The sequence below is a fragment of the Ictalurus punctatus genome, chromosome 11 (genome assembly GCF_001660625.3).
Source record: "Ictalurus punctatus breed USDA103 chromosome 11, Coco_2.0, whole genome shotgun sequence".
Taxonomy (NCBI): domain Eukaryota; kingdom Metazoa; phylum Chordata; class Actinopteri; order Siluriformes; family Ictaluridae; genus Ictalurus; species Ictalurus punctatus.
Window position 1 is genome coordinate 24,162,418 of NC_030426.2, and position 16,231 is coordinate 24,178,648.

Below are 16,231 nucleotides of genomic sequence, written 5' to 3' on the forward strand. Positions count from 1 at the left end.
TGGTTCTATCCGGTTCTATACGGCTGATTATATTGGGGATATATACCGCTCACGTCCCTGTACAACTCGCGGAGTATTACAGTGGATATAGTATAGTTAAATACGTTGTTAATGTTATGTACATTGATAGATTTAGTTAGTTTAAACTATAAATTAGTTCTTTTAGTCCTCGCTGGTTTCTCCGCTCCCAGTCCATAGTACTAGTTCATGTTTCTTGTTTTGTGTTGTGACCCTGTTTTCTGTGACCTCACTCTGGTTGCTAGGCTACTTGGTTGCGTCATCAGACACGTCATTGTTCGGTCAAATTTGTTCGGCCGAACACCGAAAGAGCTTTTTTTGCTATTTAGGCTACTGAACATTCGGTGCATCCCTAATTTATACACTTGTGAAACAGGAGGTCATGGTTGAACAATTTCTTGTTCCTAGTCGCCCAGGTGTACTAAAAAAAGGTAAAATGTCAATGAGAATATATTTTGAATATATTTTTCTCATATGAATACATAGGGATGCCAATAATAGTTGCACACCTATACTTAATAAAGATTTTTTTTTTTGAGAAACCTGTGTTGTGTTTGCAGTTGTTTGATATCCATGAGAGCAGAGTGTGAATTTTTTAAACAAAATATCAAAAGTTTTAAAAGTAAAGAAAGCCTTTCACAGCCTTCTTTGCTCATATTTACCAAGGGTGCTAATATTAGTGGAGGGCAGTGTATGAGAAAAATGTTATGATGATAGATACATTCTTACCATTTATCCTTTCTTTATTAAGTTAATTCATAATTTCTCTATCTTAAGACTTGACACTCTTACTGAGAATAAATCATCTTTTATATAAATGTTGAAAATCTGTTGCGTTATTCTAAAGCAAATATATAATAAATAAATAAATAAACAGCCAGAGATTAACAACCAGAAGAATTTGTACATCAACAAAATTCGTTGACATTGAGATTTATAGTTCTTAATGCCCATGTGATATGATGTGACATATAAGGCTAAGTGAAAATCAGCCAAGTAAAGCAGTAAGAGGATTCTTGTTTGAAAAATAAAAAATAGACAAATTGACAATGTATTAAGTGTGTTGTATCTTATTAATAAACAATAATATCAAACACAACTTAATATCACGTGAGTCGTAAGCATCGTTACCAACTGCATTTCCTGTGATAGTACCGAGGCGTCGACCTCATTACATTGCCACTAACCAATGAGACCAGTTATGGGCAGAGTGACGCATGTAGCCCCGTCAAAAGTGCAGCCCCGCTCCATTCTATTTGGAATTGGGGCCGGGCTGAAGGTGTAAAAAAAAAACTTTCAAATGTTGAATCCTACGGAAGCCCTAAACGGTCATGCATTGTTAATTTTTTTCTTAGTTGTTTTCTCGTGATCAGGACATAACCAAAGTTGTACGTAATTTAGTCCAGAGAAAATCTCCTGCCTTGTGAGTGGGACTGGTGTTGCATGCACGTTGGCATCTTTGGCCTCATAAATGTAATAATTGCCCGTTGTAGAGATGGACATCCACATTAAGAGAGAGGTGTGTCTCCTTCTCAAGTATCGGACACTAATGTGGAGTTCCTCAATCCTGCATGGATGATGTATTTTTGTAAGCCAACCCCGGAAGGTAGCATCAGCCTGGTTCCCTCTGCAAAAATCCAATAGGATTTTCCCATTGGTTTTTAGATTATTGCAGAAAATAAACTCTGTGACCAACTAAAGTTTATGATTCTCACACGTTTTGTTTATCAAGAAAATCTTCACAAATTAACACAACTTTTATGAATTTTGCAGCCTAAATACAATCGCCAGTAGAAAAAAGCTAATGTTAGGCTATAAACGAACTACACCACAGTCGCATGACTTCAACGTCAGCACCGCTACGCTTCCGACAACTCTTTCAATCTTTATTTAAAAAACAGTGTTATTTCTCCTCTCAGTGCTCCAGTATTAACTTTACTGAGGATATTTATTACTCCATGTCAGTGTGTACTGCTCTACTGCCAGAAGGCCTCTACTGCCCTCTACAGCACAAGGTGTGTAACAGAGGAAGAAAGATACAGTTTAAACTGAACACTACAGAATTCACCATGGAGGATTAAAAATGTAAATAATGAGAGAGCAGGACTTTGTCTGAATTGGAGAAGTTTCTGGTGCTGCTTTGGGAAAACACCTCCACATATTCACATATTCTGCAGTTCTGAGATCAGCTTCCTGCACAACAACATCCCTGCTGTCTGTGTGTGAACACTAGGGGTGTAACACAGGGACACTTTCTGTATCTGTAGCTATATCTGTGTCTCTACAAAGCACTTCTGTAAGTCTCTGTAGAAAAGGGCATCTTCTAAACGCTGTAAATGTATAATACAGAATGCTGATATAATATTACATCGTGGTGTTTTTGTTTACAGTTTGAGCTTGAACACATTTCTCTTACAATAATAAAGCCTGATTCTAATAAAACAGAACATTAAACACCGTATTAACAGACAACCACAAGCACTCACAGTTACACAAATGAACTTCCACTATACATTCCCTGGGGCTTTAAAGAGGTTCATTCTACAGTCTGGCAGTAGGCTGATGAGATCCACAGTTGAAGTCGTGCCACCAAATAAACGAAAATAAATTATGTTTTCTCTGCCAAAGCCTTCATTCTTTGTTGGTTAACATGATACTGATACAACGCTGCTATTACCTAGAGCTAATCGAGGTGCAGAGTTTTGCAGGATCAGGAACATTATAAAGGTTTGACACACAGTGAAATTATGCAATCATGCAAATTAGCTCAGAATCTAAGTAGGCAGAAACTATGGGATTGGAGCTTTGAAGAATAAAGAGAATCAAACGTTTTGTCCAGAGTGCTGTACTTCATGACTACCAGAACTCTGAGAGACGTGTCTTCACGGCATCTTTCCAGAAAATCTGAAGATGAAGAAGAAGAAGAAGAAAACAGTAACAATCCAGTGCCGCATGCTCAGAGCCCTAATCACGCTCCAATAATCTATCCACACAAAGCAGCGTAACTGACTGAAGTATAGTCACATGAGACTTCATCATTAATGCTTGGAACTGCATCATTAGAGCTGGTGGCATTGCTGTAAATAATCACTGTTGTGTAAGTCAGAACTTCAGCAGATTTCTCCTCCTCATAGTCACACACAGCAAGAGAAACCTGAAAGCAAAGAGAAATAGAAAAGATATTTAAACACACACACACACACACACACGTTTTTACATTTGATCATTATTTATACAAATGAACACACACATTGATGATAATTACCTGTTGGGCATTTCCTGAGTCTTGGTCAGAATGCCTGCAAGTAGAAGATGTACCTGCTGAAAAAAAGTAGTCCAGTAGTCAGTAGTTATCGCTACTGTTTTTATTTTTAGTTTGAGATTTTATCATGACTCTTGTAACTTCATACATTTGCTATAAAGTTCAATAAAAGTTGCTGAATAATAAAGTCTACAGTAAAATTAAGACCTGAGTTATAAACTATGACTAGAGCTTTAAGAAAGTTTTTATAATCCTGATTTAAACATTAGGTGAGCCAGGAAATATCGCTTACGTTATTTAAAATACTAATATGTGAGTGCACACACTCACACACACATGCACACACTCACACACACACACTCACACACACACACACACTCATGTAGGACTGCACAATTAATTGATTATCGATCTCGATTACGATTTCGACTGCCCACGATTACATGAACATGATCGACTGCGATATTGACGTTTAAATTTCGTCCTCCGCTCACAGAAAACTCCGCTGCAGATCAAATCAAGCGTTTCCTAAACTTACAGCCAGTCACCATAGACTGGCGCAGGGATGACGTCATTTTGTAACGCCAAAACCCGGAAATGAGTTAGTGTTTCAGCGCTTCAGAGCGTACTGCGTGCTCCAGCGCTTGCGCGAGGGGAAATCGTGACATTAACAAGTTGCTAAATGGGACTACAGACGTTGTCGGGGACATTAAACGTCATCACGGCGAACAGGAAAAGTCTTTGCAGATAAACTGGTTCAGGTATACTGTGCACAATTCCCAAATAAAAACGTGGATGAAGATTGATCCACAGATTAAATCCGTATTGTGGAAAATGTGTTTAAATCAAGTTTGGAAAAGTTATCGGAAGCTCGTGATGTGACGTTGAAGTCGAGTGACCGTGGTGTCGCTCGTTTATAGCGTACGGTTAGCTGTTTATTTCTGCAGATTGTATTTAGGCTTCAAACTTCATAAAAGTTGTGTTCATTTGTGAAAATGATCTTGATGGACAAAACGTGTTAGTATTGTAAAGTTTTGTTGATCAGAGAGATTATTTTTTTGCAATAATCCAAAAGCCTTTGGGAAAATCCTATTGTGTTTTTGTCGAGGGAACCGGTGTGATGTGAACTTCCGGGTTCCGGTACAAAATAACGTCATCCCTGCGTCACTCTATTGGGTGATTTGTCTGCGTCTCTCCTCCTGTAAACACTGTTATTGCCTTTTCTGCATTCGCCTGAATTGTTTTCATTTGGTTACATATTATTATATTTGATGCATATTTTCATTTGGTTATTGGCGTATTTATTTTTACTCATCCTGTATTTTGGGTACAATTTTATTTATATTTTGCTTCTACTAGATGATGCACTTTAAGGACCAGTCTAATTTGATGCAAAGATTTGTACATTAGCAGGAATGTAGCAAACATGGAGGTGAAAGCAAAGGTCTGTTTATTTAAATGTAAAAGTGCAATAAAAATATGTTGTCCCTCAAATCAATTAATAATCCTCATCTCAATATTGATCAAAATAATCATGATTATCATTTTAGCCATAATCATGTAGCCCTACACTCATGTACACAGACACATACACACACACACACACACGCACACACACCTAGAATTTTGTGTTGTGAATATTAACAGTAACCAAAGCTCAGGGTTGAACCCTGGAGTTGTAAGGCAGCAACACACCACCATACTGTCCGGTGATGAAATTGAAAGTGTTAAACATTTTGGTGTGTGTGTGTGTGTGTGTGTGTGTGTGTGTGTGTGTGTGTGTGTGTGTGTGTGTGTGTGTGTGTGTGTGTGTGTGTGTGTGTGTGTGTGTGTGTATACCTTGCATACTGCATCTCTTTTTTAGAGTCAAAGTAAGGAATGAGATTGCAATCAGAAGCAGCAGCAGAATTACAGACACAGTGATCACAGTGGAAACTGGAAATCCTGGAAAAGAAAGAAACAGACAGTCACTTTAACCTACATGCTGATCATTCATAAGGGATCAGATTCATCAAAGTCATGTAGTTAGACTCTGGGGGTGATGAGGATCTGAGCAGAATCACCTGCTGGAGGAGAAACTGGAGTAGACTCAGATGATGATGATGATGATGATGATGATGGTGATGATGATGAAGGTTGTGTTGGTATCGAGATTGAAACTGGGACACGTGGATCTAAAGCAGTGAAAAGTTTAGTTAGATAATGAAAGACATTAAGTGAGTGAATCTAGTAAATGACTGATAGCAGCACAGATGCAACACAATACAGTATACGTTATCTATGCTCAATTAATTAAAACTGGAAGTAGTTAGTAAACTTTATGCTGCAATTCAAGTGAAAAAAAAAAAACTTTTTTCTTTCAAGATGATGTCTCACAGGCAAATTCATGACTATGCACGTGATTTAATTTGTCTGAAAATTTACTAAGGTTCAGGTTATGATTGACAGTCAAAATCAGGAAGCTCATGGTAAAAAAATTAATAAAAATGGCGGGTGAAGTGTCAGGCAAACTGAACAGCACCGGGCAATCAGAAACAAAATGAAGTGTGTAAGCAAAAAGTCAAAAACAAGAAATAATGAGCAATGAAATCATGCTCAGAAACACACACGGTAGTGAAGATCATTTGAATCGATAATGAAGTAAAATTAATACAAGGAAGTAAATGAAGGAAGCAGGAAGTTCAATAGTTTGCATGTCAGTTTGAATTCAATTTGATATTTTAAATGTAGTGAAGAAATAAAGTTCAAATGTACAGATTGATTGGTTTCTCAGCCTGGAAAAGGTGAAAAATTAAATCATTATCTCAATATTTGAATGAAAATATAAAGAGTAAAAATACGAAAAATATGTTAAAATGATAACTAAACTTAAGTATAGAAATGAAGTATGATTACTTTGTATTTTGTCTGCTAATGACACTAGAGCTTTGTGAAGATAAACACAAGGCAGCGGTGGGAGACTCACCTTCCTTCACCTTCAGTTCCACCGGTGTGTAAATGTCATTTCCCCAGGATATATCAACTCCACACTGGTACGTCCCAGTGTCCTCTACAGTGAGCTCTCTGATCTTCACACTGAACTCTGCTGATTTTGTGTCATCAAACAGTGAGAATCTTCCTGAATTTATCCACTCGTTTTTAGCTCCTGTCTTTACTTGGTCAGAACAGCCTGGTACTGAACCCTTACAGAAATATTTATTGTTTTGTGTGTATTCTGTATCATACTTGCACTTGATAAGGACTCCTCCTCCTGAATATCCTGTTACTTCCTTGGAAGCTCCTCCATCTAACAAAACACCAAACATCCATCTGAGAAAAACCTTCCTTCCTGTAACACTGCTGCTGATAGTGAGGATTATTCTGAAGTGCATTTCTTTACCTGAGATCAGACAGAGGGTGAAGATGAGGAGGATCTTCATCCTGAGTTCACACTCCCAGATCTCCACACCAACTCCACTTCAGAAAGATATTAACGCTCCTGTCGTGTTACACACTGTTACTGTCTCTGTCCCGCTCTGTGAATGTGCTGTGTGTCTTCATCTGTGTCTTAATCAGAAAGTGATGCAGTAACCACTTCCCCTTCTGTCAGAGTAAGAAACAGCTGCAAACCTCGTTCTATGGGGTCTACCGTAGGCCTGCGCAAGGCCCCCTCTTTAGACCTGCGGTTACAGGACTCTGCACTTCCTTGATCAAATGCTAGATGGAAATCAACTTTAGGGCTGTGAAGCAAATAAGAACCATGCTGATTCTTTTTTTTTCAACTAGCTAATACAGCTCATTTTTACAAATCCGCTAGCTGGCTGAAAGGATAATGTCGGGTGTAACAAGCCAGCGCTATGTAATTAATATTTAATTAACTAACTTGTCTTTTTATTTTTGTCACTCTTATTATATCTTAGGCTTTTATTTTGTGCAAACAATAAGTCATTACCAGTGTGTAGATAATTTCACTCAGCTAGTGCACAAGAGCATAACCAGAGGTGTAAAAAGTGCATAAAAACTGCAGTTATGTGACTTTACACCATATCAGCACACGTTCTTCAGCCGATGTACTTGTATCAGGGTAAGCAAAACGATTTCATTTACGCTTGTCTTGAATGTGGTCAAAGAACATCCCAGACAACTCGGAATGAGGTTTGAGTGATCCAATCATAATCCAATCAGCATGAGTATCGAGTCCATTTACACTGGCATTTGATGCACTCAGGTGAAACCCAGTCGTGATCAGATCACTGAAAACGCACATTAATTCAGGGTGTAAAGGGGGACGCTTTTCATCTGCCAGTTATTAGGCTCACAGATAACTCGGCTTTGATGGTGTACGTAATCATATTTGCTGTCAGAGATATGAAACTGAAACTTCTCGTCAAGTCCCAGTGTTTGCGGGGTTAAATAAATGAAACGACCAGCTAAATGAATACTATTTATAATCCCACTATCCGGTGTCACTCCGAAGAAAAAGCGTCCCTTTTCGAGTCTGTTTTCTTTCTCATGTCGTTTCAGGGAGTTTTTTCATCACGACTGTGACCTTTGTCACATGTTATAAATGCTGTTATTTTTAGTTTTAGATATCTTTAGTTTTGGAATCAGTCATGAATTCATTTCCAGTAAATGCTTTACATTAGTCCATTACAGGACATCACACATCCACCTACCAGCATGTTTTTGTGAGGTCAGATATGCAAAACAGGAACCCAAGCTCAGGACTGAATTCTGGACACTGGAGCTGTGAGACAGCAACGCTACCTGCTGCACCACTGTACCACCGATCATCAACCCGTCACACCAAATTAAACCTGTTACACACTGATATTGTGTTGTGTTTGTGTACCTTGCATCTTCTGTCTTTTTTGTAGAATCACAAAGAGGAATGAGATTGCAATCAGAAGCAGCAGCAGAATTACAGACACAGTGATCACAGTGGAAACTGGAAATCCTGGAAAATAAACAAACAGACGGTCACTTTAACCTACATGCTGATCATTCATAAGGGATCAGATTCATCAAAGTCATGTAGTAAGACTCTGGGGGTGATGAGGATCTGAGCAGAATCACCTGCTAGAGGAGAAGCTGGAGTAGACTCAGATGATGATGATGATGAAGGTTGTGTTGGCATCGAGATTGAAACTGGGACATGTGGGTCTAAAGCAGTGAAAAGTTTAGTTAGATAATGAAAGACATTAAGTGAGTGAATCTAGTAAATGACTGATAGCAGCACAGATGCAACACAATACAGTGTACATTCTCTATGCGTGGAACTTCAGAAATAATGACTGAGACAACGTGTCTCCATGTCTCTACAAACTCACCAGTAACTGTCAGGTCGATCTGTGTGAAATAAACCTTGTATCCATCATCAGATGTCCAGGCTGCTTCAGCTCCACACCAGTATTCACCAGAGTCCTGCTCAGTTACATTTCTAATACTCACAGTCAACATTTGTGTTTCTCTGTCATCATACAGGGAGAATTTCCCCTCATTTACATCTTTTCTACTTTCATTAACAGATTCTTTATAAGAACAAGCAGAATCTTTCAGCCTCGTCTTGCAGAGAAACTTGGGGTCACTCCTGAGGGATTGTGGGTATTTACAGCTGACAGTCAAATCTCCTCCTACATGGACAGTCTTACTGATGGACTTCTCATAGGACAGATCTGCAAATCACAACCAATCAGATCAGTTTATATGTGTATATGTGTCCTAGCTCTGATTAACAACACTTAGACAGTTATACAGTAAATTTACATATAAATCTGATGTTTCTTCTGATAAACACACTGAAGAATCCTGCACTTCTGCTGTCCTGAATTGAGAATCTGCCATCATGTGACCATTCACTGTTTAGTTTTGTTGTTATTTGATTAAAACTCCACTGATGTGATCCCATCTTACAGAAAGATTTGGGTTTGTCTTTATATTCATCCTCATATCTGCACTTGATGTTGATTCCTCCCCCTGCATATGCACTCACTTCTCTAGAGACCGAGCCCCCTGTTAAAAGCAAGTTCAATCCTGCTCAATTAATTAAAACTGGAAGCAGTTAGTAAACTTTATGCTGCAATTCAAGTGAAAAAAAAACTTTTCTTTCAAGATGATGTCTCACAGGCAAATTCATGACTATGCACGTGATTTAATTTGTCAGAAAATTTACTAAGGTTCAGGTTATGATTGACAGTCAAAATCAGGACGCTCATGGTAAAAAAAAAAATAAAAATGGCGGGTGAAGTGTCAGGCAAACAGAACAGCACTGGGCAATCAGAAACAAAATAAAGTGTGTAAGCAAAAAGTCAAAAACAAGAAATAATGAGCAATGAAATCATGCTCAGAAACACACACGGTAGTGAAGATCATTTGAATAAATAATGAAGTAAAATTAATACAAGGAAGTAAATGAAGGAAGCAGGAAGTTCAATAGTTTGCAGGTCAGTTTGAATTCAATTTGATATTTTAAATCTAGTGAAGAAATAAAGTTCAAATGTACAGATTGATTGGTTTCTCAGCCTGGAAAAGGGGAAAAATTAAATCATTACCTCAATATTTGAATGAAAATATAAAGAGTAAAAATATGAAAAATATGTTAAAATGATACTTAAGTATAGAAATAAAGTATGATTACTTTGTATTTTGTCTGCTAATGACACTAGAGCTTTGTGAAGAAAAACTCAAGGCAGCGGTGGGAGACTCACCTTCCTTCACCTTCAGTTCCACCGGTGTGTAAATGTCTATTCCCAATTTATCAACTCCACACTGGTACGTCCCAGTGTCCTCTACAGTGAGCTCTCTGATCTTCACACTGAACTCTGCTGATTTGGTGTCATCAAACAATGAGAATCTTCCTGAATTTATCCACTCGTTTTTAGCTCCTGTCTTTACTTGGTCAGAACAGCCTGGTACTGAACCCTTACAGAAATATTTTTGGTTTTCTCTGTATTCTGTATGATACTTGCACTTGATAAGGACTCCTCCTCCTGAATATCCTGTTACTTCCTTGGAAGCTCCTCCATCTAACAAAACACCAAACATCCATCTGATCAAAACCTTCCTTCATGTAACACTGCTGCTGATAGTAAGGATTATTCTGAAGTGCATTTCTTTACCTGAGATCAGACAGAGGGTCACTCACAGATCTCCACACCAACTCCACTTCAGAAAGATATTAAAGCTCCTGTTGTGTTACACACTGTTACTGTCTCTGACCCGCTCTGTGAATGTGCTGTGTGTCTTCATCTGTGTCTTAATCAGAAAGTGATGCAGTAACCACTTCCCCTTCTGTCAGAGTAAGAAACAGCTGCAAACCTCGTTCTATGGGGTCTACCGTAGGCCTGCGCAAGGCCCCCTCTTTAGACCTGTGGTTACAGGACTCTGCACTTCCTTGATCAAATGCTAGGTGGAAATCAGCTTTAGGGCTGTGAAGCAAATAAGAACCATGCTGCATATTTTTTTTTCAACTAGCTAATACAGCTCATTTTTTTACAAATCCGCTAGCTGGCTGAAAGGATAATGTTGGGTGTAACAAGCCAGCGCTATGTAATTCATATTTAATTAACTAACTTGTCTTTTTATTTTTGTCATTCTTATTATATCTTAGGCTTTTATTTTGTGCAAACAATAAGTCATTACCAGTGTGTAAATAATTTCACTCAGCTAGTGCATAACCAGAGGTGTAAAAAGTGCGTAAAAACTGCAGTTATATGACATTATGACGTCATGTGTCAGAATCTTATTCAGGTTAAAGCACGGAGCCAAAAATATACTGGAGTAATATTAAAAAGGTATTTAGACTGGGTGGCACGACGGCTTAGTGGTCAGCACATTTGCGTCACATTTGCAGGGTTGGGGGTTTGATTCCTGCCTCTGCTCTGTGTGCAGAGAGTTTGCATGTTCTCCCCATGCTTTTAGGGTTTCCTCCAGGTACTCCGGTTTCCTACCCGTGTCCAGTGATGTGTTGTAGTCTATATGGCATTTTCAAACTATCCATAGTGTGTAAATTGGTGTGTGTTTGTGACTTGCAATGGTTTGGGTCCCCTCGCCTTGTCCCCTGGGATATAGGCTCCATACTCCCCCGTGACCCTGTATAAGATAAGCAGTATAGAAAATGGATGGATGAATGGAAGGATAGAGGTATTTAGCTTTAAACAGTCTTGGAAATGTAAGACGTAGGCCTAAATGTTTTGGCGTGGAATTAATGGGTGATGTCGGTCCTCACACAGAGATGAATTGCTTTAGTAGGTGGCTTTATTTTACACTGATGTCAGTTTGGGTTTGGTTTGGCAGACTATTCTCAGCCCAGCAGTGACACCGAGTTGTTTTTGCATGCACACACACACACACGCGCCACAAACTAATACCTGCTCAGTGGTGGTCCTGTGATGGTCCTGACCACTGATGAACAAGCTTAAGGAGGACTAACAAATCGTGCCTAGAAACAGATCTATAATTTCAGAAGTACAGAATGCATCTCTATGGAAAGTAAACACGATAAAATGGATTGCAGACACAAGGTAGGTGTACCTAATTACCTGTAAGTATATCATTTTTTGCAAGCAATGACAGATATTCCATTTGATTTGAGACCATATCAGCACACGTTCTTCAGCCGATGTACTTGTATCAGGATAAGCAAAACGATTTCATTTACGCTTGTCTTGAATGTGGTCAAAGAACATCCCAGACAACTCAGAATGAGGTTTGAGTGATCCAATCATAATCCAATCAGCATGAGTATCGAGTCCATTTACACTGGCATTTGATGCACTCAGGTGAAACCCAGTCGTGATCAGATCACTGAAAACGCACATTAAGTCAGGGTGTAAAGGGGGACGCTTTTCATCTGCCAGTTATTAGGCTCACAGATAACTCGGCTTTGCTGGTGTACGTAATCATATTTGCTGTCAGAGATATGAAACTGAAACTTCTCATCGAGTCCCAGTGTTTGCGGGGTTAAATAAATGAAACGACCAGCTAAATGAATACTATTTATAATCCCACTATCCGGTGTCACTCCGAAGAAAAAGCGTCCCTTTTCGAGTCTGTTTTGTTTCTCATGTCGTTTCAGGGAGTTTTTTCATCACGACTGTGACCTTTGACCTCTTGTATATGGCTCTAAATCTATGGATTTCTGTAAGGGTGCTTTTTGGCAATGTTTATAATTAAAAACAGTATACAATTAAAAAGTCAGTGTAGATGTAGTGTAAGGCATTTGGCAGAAGCCCTTATCCAGAGCAACAAACAGAAGTGCTTTGAAGTTTCTATCAATAAATACATCCTGATACTGGTTCACTAGGTCACGGAATAAAAACGCTTTGAACTACAGAAAGTTTCAGAGTTATATTTATTGTAATAATTAAGCAAATAAAATAAAAAAAGCTATGAAAAGCAACATTATATCAGTTAGGTTATATCATATATAACCAGTAATCAGTGATTATATCATATATTAGGCCACTCCGGCCAGCCCACGTCACGAAGACGAGTCCATGGAAGCGGATACAAATGCAAAACAACCAGAAAGTAAGCACTACTTAAACTATAAAAAAGACTATGCCTAGTACAAACATCAAATGGCACTAACAAAACTTAACATAACATGAACGTAATGCTCCAGCAAACAAAGTGAGAACACAAGGAGCTTAAATAGAACAACTAATCAAGAAATAACAAACAGGTGGGCATGACTGAGACAGGAAATCAGTGCGACAATAGAACAAGAAGTCAGGGTGCCCTCTAGTGGCCCAAGGTGGAATTGCCCTTGTGGACCATGACAGCCCAAGTTTTCTAGTTTCCTTGAACTAAGGAAATCCATTGAAGTAAGTGGACCACTCATGAAATTTGTGAACAGTTTGCTGCACACTGGATTCTGAATGACATCACACCAAATTTAGATCCCATGTAACACAACAAAATATTCCACAACACACAGTCTAGTTAGTTTGATGGACTGATGTGTACAAGGCCTGTGATGTTTCAGGCTCAGTGCGCACATTTATCACGACGGATTTTGCCAAGGCATTTGATGCTGTAGATCACACAGTGACGGTACAAGGCCTCCTCGATCGTGCAGTGAGACCGGACCTAATCTCATGAATTTGCAGCTTCACGACTGTCCATCGCCAAAAAGTGCATCATCAGGGATATCTCTCTGATTGGGAATATCAAACATGTGGAGTTGCACAGGGATTCGTACTAGGGCTTATAGTGTTCTTAACGGTGATTAACAGTGCTCTCCTGGATGGAACAGATTACTGGAAATATGTGGATGATATGACATTGGCCCAGATGTGGACACCCCAACTACCCTATACCCTCTGGACAGACCCTGAATGGTCTTAACAACTGGGTAGAGGAACATAAAATGAAACTCAACTCAAAGAAATGTAAAGTTTTACGTTACCAGCATGAGACATAGACCAGCCAGGCCGAGCCTCTCCACTGATCAGAACATATTGGACGTTTGTGACATAGTCAAAGTCCTGGGGGTTATCATCCAGGGTAACTTGAGATGGGACAGTCAGGAGGACCGCATGTTGACCTCAGCCAACAGGAAGCTTGAGGAAGAGGAACAACAGGAAGACGTGCAGAAAAGGGCTTGTAAAATCATACTTGGTCAGAGGTTCCTGTTCTCACTGCTCTTACCACACTTTGGCGGTGTTCACACTACATGACTTTCACACACAGAATAGCTGACACATGGCTGACACTGAAACTACATGACTTGACTCACTTGCAGTCAGTTGGTTAGCATTGTACAAGCACCAAAATGAGATACTGACTGGATTATTGGGGATAAAATTGTGTAGAATCTATACTTTAGGGGAAAAGGGCCCTAAGATTCACACATCGTGAACAATAGCTCAGAACTGAAGTAGGTACTTATGGCTTTGGGCTTTCTAATGATGATGAGAAAGAAGAATTTTCAGCCAATTGTGGTGCTATCTCACCCCTATAACATCTGATACAGATATCTTCAGTGCGTCTTTTCAGGCACATTACTGGATTTTGCTTCAGATATTGTTTTGGGCTCAAGCTGTGGAGGAGAAGAAGAGGAAGAAGAAGAAGAAAAGAAGAAGAAGAATCTAAACAAAGCGGTAGAGTTCCAGTGCCTCATGGTTGGAGTCCTAATGATGAGACACTAGCCTCATGAATTAACATGACTGACTGTATCATAATCACACGAGACCTCTTCCTTCTTAAAGAGAATCTGTGGAACTGCATCATTAGAGCTGGTGGCCCTGGAGTGAAAACTCACTGCTGCGTAAGTCAGACCTTCATCAGATTTCTCAGCCGAGAGACGTGTGGGTAGAGCTGTGGAGTAGATGTCCCGATCAGAGGGGATTGTGGGTCGTTGAACAGCAGAATAAACAGCAGAATAGAATAGAATAGAATCACAGGGGCTTGTGGGTAACTCTGTGTTTGAATAAACAGGTTGAGGATCAGAGAGAATTGTGGGTAGTTGAGCAGTAGAGTAAACTGAAGAAGATCCAACGTCTGAGGCAGGAAGTCGTCTGGTGTCTTTAATGTCCTCATACTCACAGACATCAGGAGGAACCTGAGAGCAAAGAGAAACAGAAACAAATAATATGAATGATTTCAGCCTTTTTTATTGCAGAAGACAATATGTTTTGTACTGAACACACACTAATGAAGACAATTACCCCTTGGTGATTTCCTGAGGTTTGGACAGAACTCCTGCCAGTAGAAGCTGTACCTCCTGATAACAGAAGTCAAGTAATCAGTAAATGTTATAAATGCTGTTATTTTTAGTTTTAGATATCTTTAGTTTTGGAATCAGTCATGAATTCATTTCCAGTAAATGCTTTACATTAGTCCATTACAGGACATCACACATCCACCTACCAGCATGTTTTTGTGAGCTCAGATATGCAAAACAGGAACCCAAGCTCAGGACTGAATTCTGGACACTGGAGCTGTGAGACAGCAACGCTACCTGCTGCACCACTGTACCACCGATCATCAACCCGTCACACCAAATTAAACCTGTTACACACTGATAATGTGTTGTGTTTGTGTTTGCGTACCTTGCATCTTCTGTCTTTTTTGTAGAATCACAAAAAGGAATGAGATTGCAATCAGAAGCAGCAGCAGAATTACAGACACAGTGATCACAGTGGAAACTGGAAATCCTGGAAGAGAAACAAACAGACAGTCACTTTAACCTACATGCTGATCATTCATAAGGGATCAGATTCATCAAAGTCATGTAGTAAGACTCTGGGGGTGATGAGGAGCTGAGCAGAATCACCTGCTGGAGGAGAAGCTGGAGTAGACTCAGATGATGATGATGATGGTGATAATGATGATGATGAAGGTTGTGTTGCTATCGAGGTTGAAACTGGGACATGTGGGTCTAAAGCAGTGAAAAGTTTAGTTAGATAATGAAAGACATTAAGTGAGTGAATCTAGTAAATGACTGATAGCAGCACAGATGCAACACAATACAGTGTACATTCTCTATGTGTGGAACTTCAGAAATACTGACTGAGACAACGTGTCTCCATGTCTCTACAAACTCACCAGTAACTGTCAGGTCGATCTGTGTGAAATAAACCTTGTATCCATGATCAGATGTCCAGGCTGCTTCAGCTCCACACCAGTATTCACCAGAGTCCTGCTCAGTTACATTTCTAATACTCACAGTCAACATTTGTGTTTCTCTGTCATCATACAGGGAGAATTTCCCCTCATTTACATATTTTCTACTTTCTTTAACAGATTCTTTATAAAAACAAGCAGAATCGTTCAGCCTCGTCTTGCAGAGAAACTTGGGGTCACTCCTGAGGGATTCTGGGTATTTACAGCTGACAGTCAAATCTCTTCCTACATGGACAGTCTTTCTGATGGCCTTCTCATAGGACAGATCTGCAAATCACAACCAATCAGATCAGTTTATATGTGTATATGTGTCCTAGCTCTGATTAACAACACTTAGACAGT

The 16,231-nt window shown here is 39.4% G+C and overlaps 2 long non-coding RNA genes across 2 annotated transcripts; both read right to left on the reverse strand.

Annotated features, from left to right (window-relative positions):
* Nucleotides 1-412: 412 nt before the first annotated feature.
* LOC128628791 (uncharacterized) lies at nt 413-4,064 on the reverse strand. The gene is made up of 3 exons (XR_008397181.1): nt 3,775-4,064; nt 3,284-3,339; nt 413-3,172 (listed from the first exon to the last, which is right to left on the reverse strand). It is a non-coding gene; the product is annotated as an uncharacterized LOC128628791 (long non-coding RNA).
* An 8,652-nt stretch (nt 4,065-12,716) lies between these two features.
* On the reverse strand, nt 12,717-15,331 carry LOC128634009 (uncharacterized). The gene is made up of 2 exons (XR_008397182.1): nt 14,932-15,331; nt 12,717-14,825 (listed from the first exon to the last, which is right to left on the reverse strand). It is a non-coding gene; the product is annotated as an uncharacterized LOC128634009 (long non-coding RNA).
* Nucleotides 15,332-16,231: the final 900 nt, after the last annotated feature.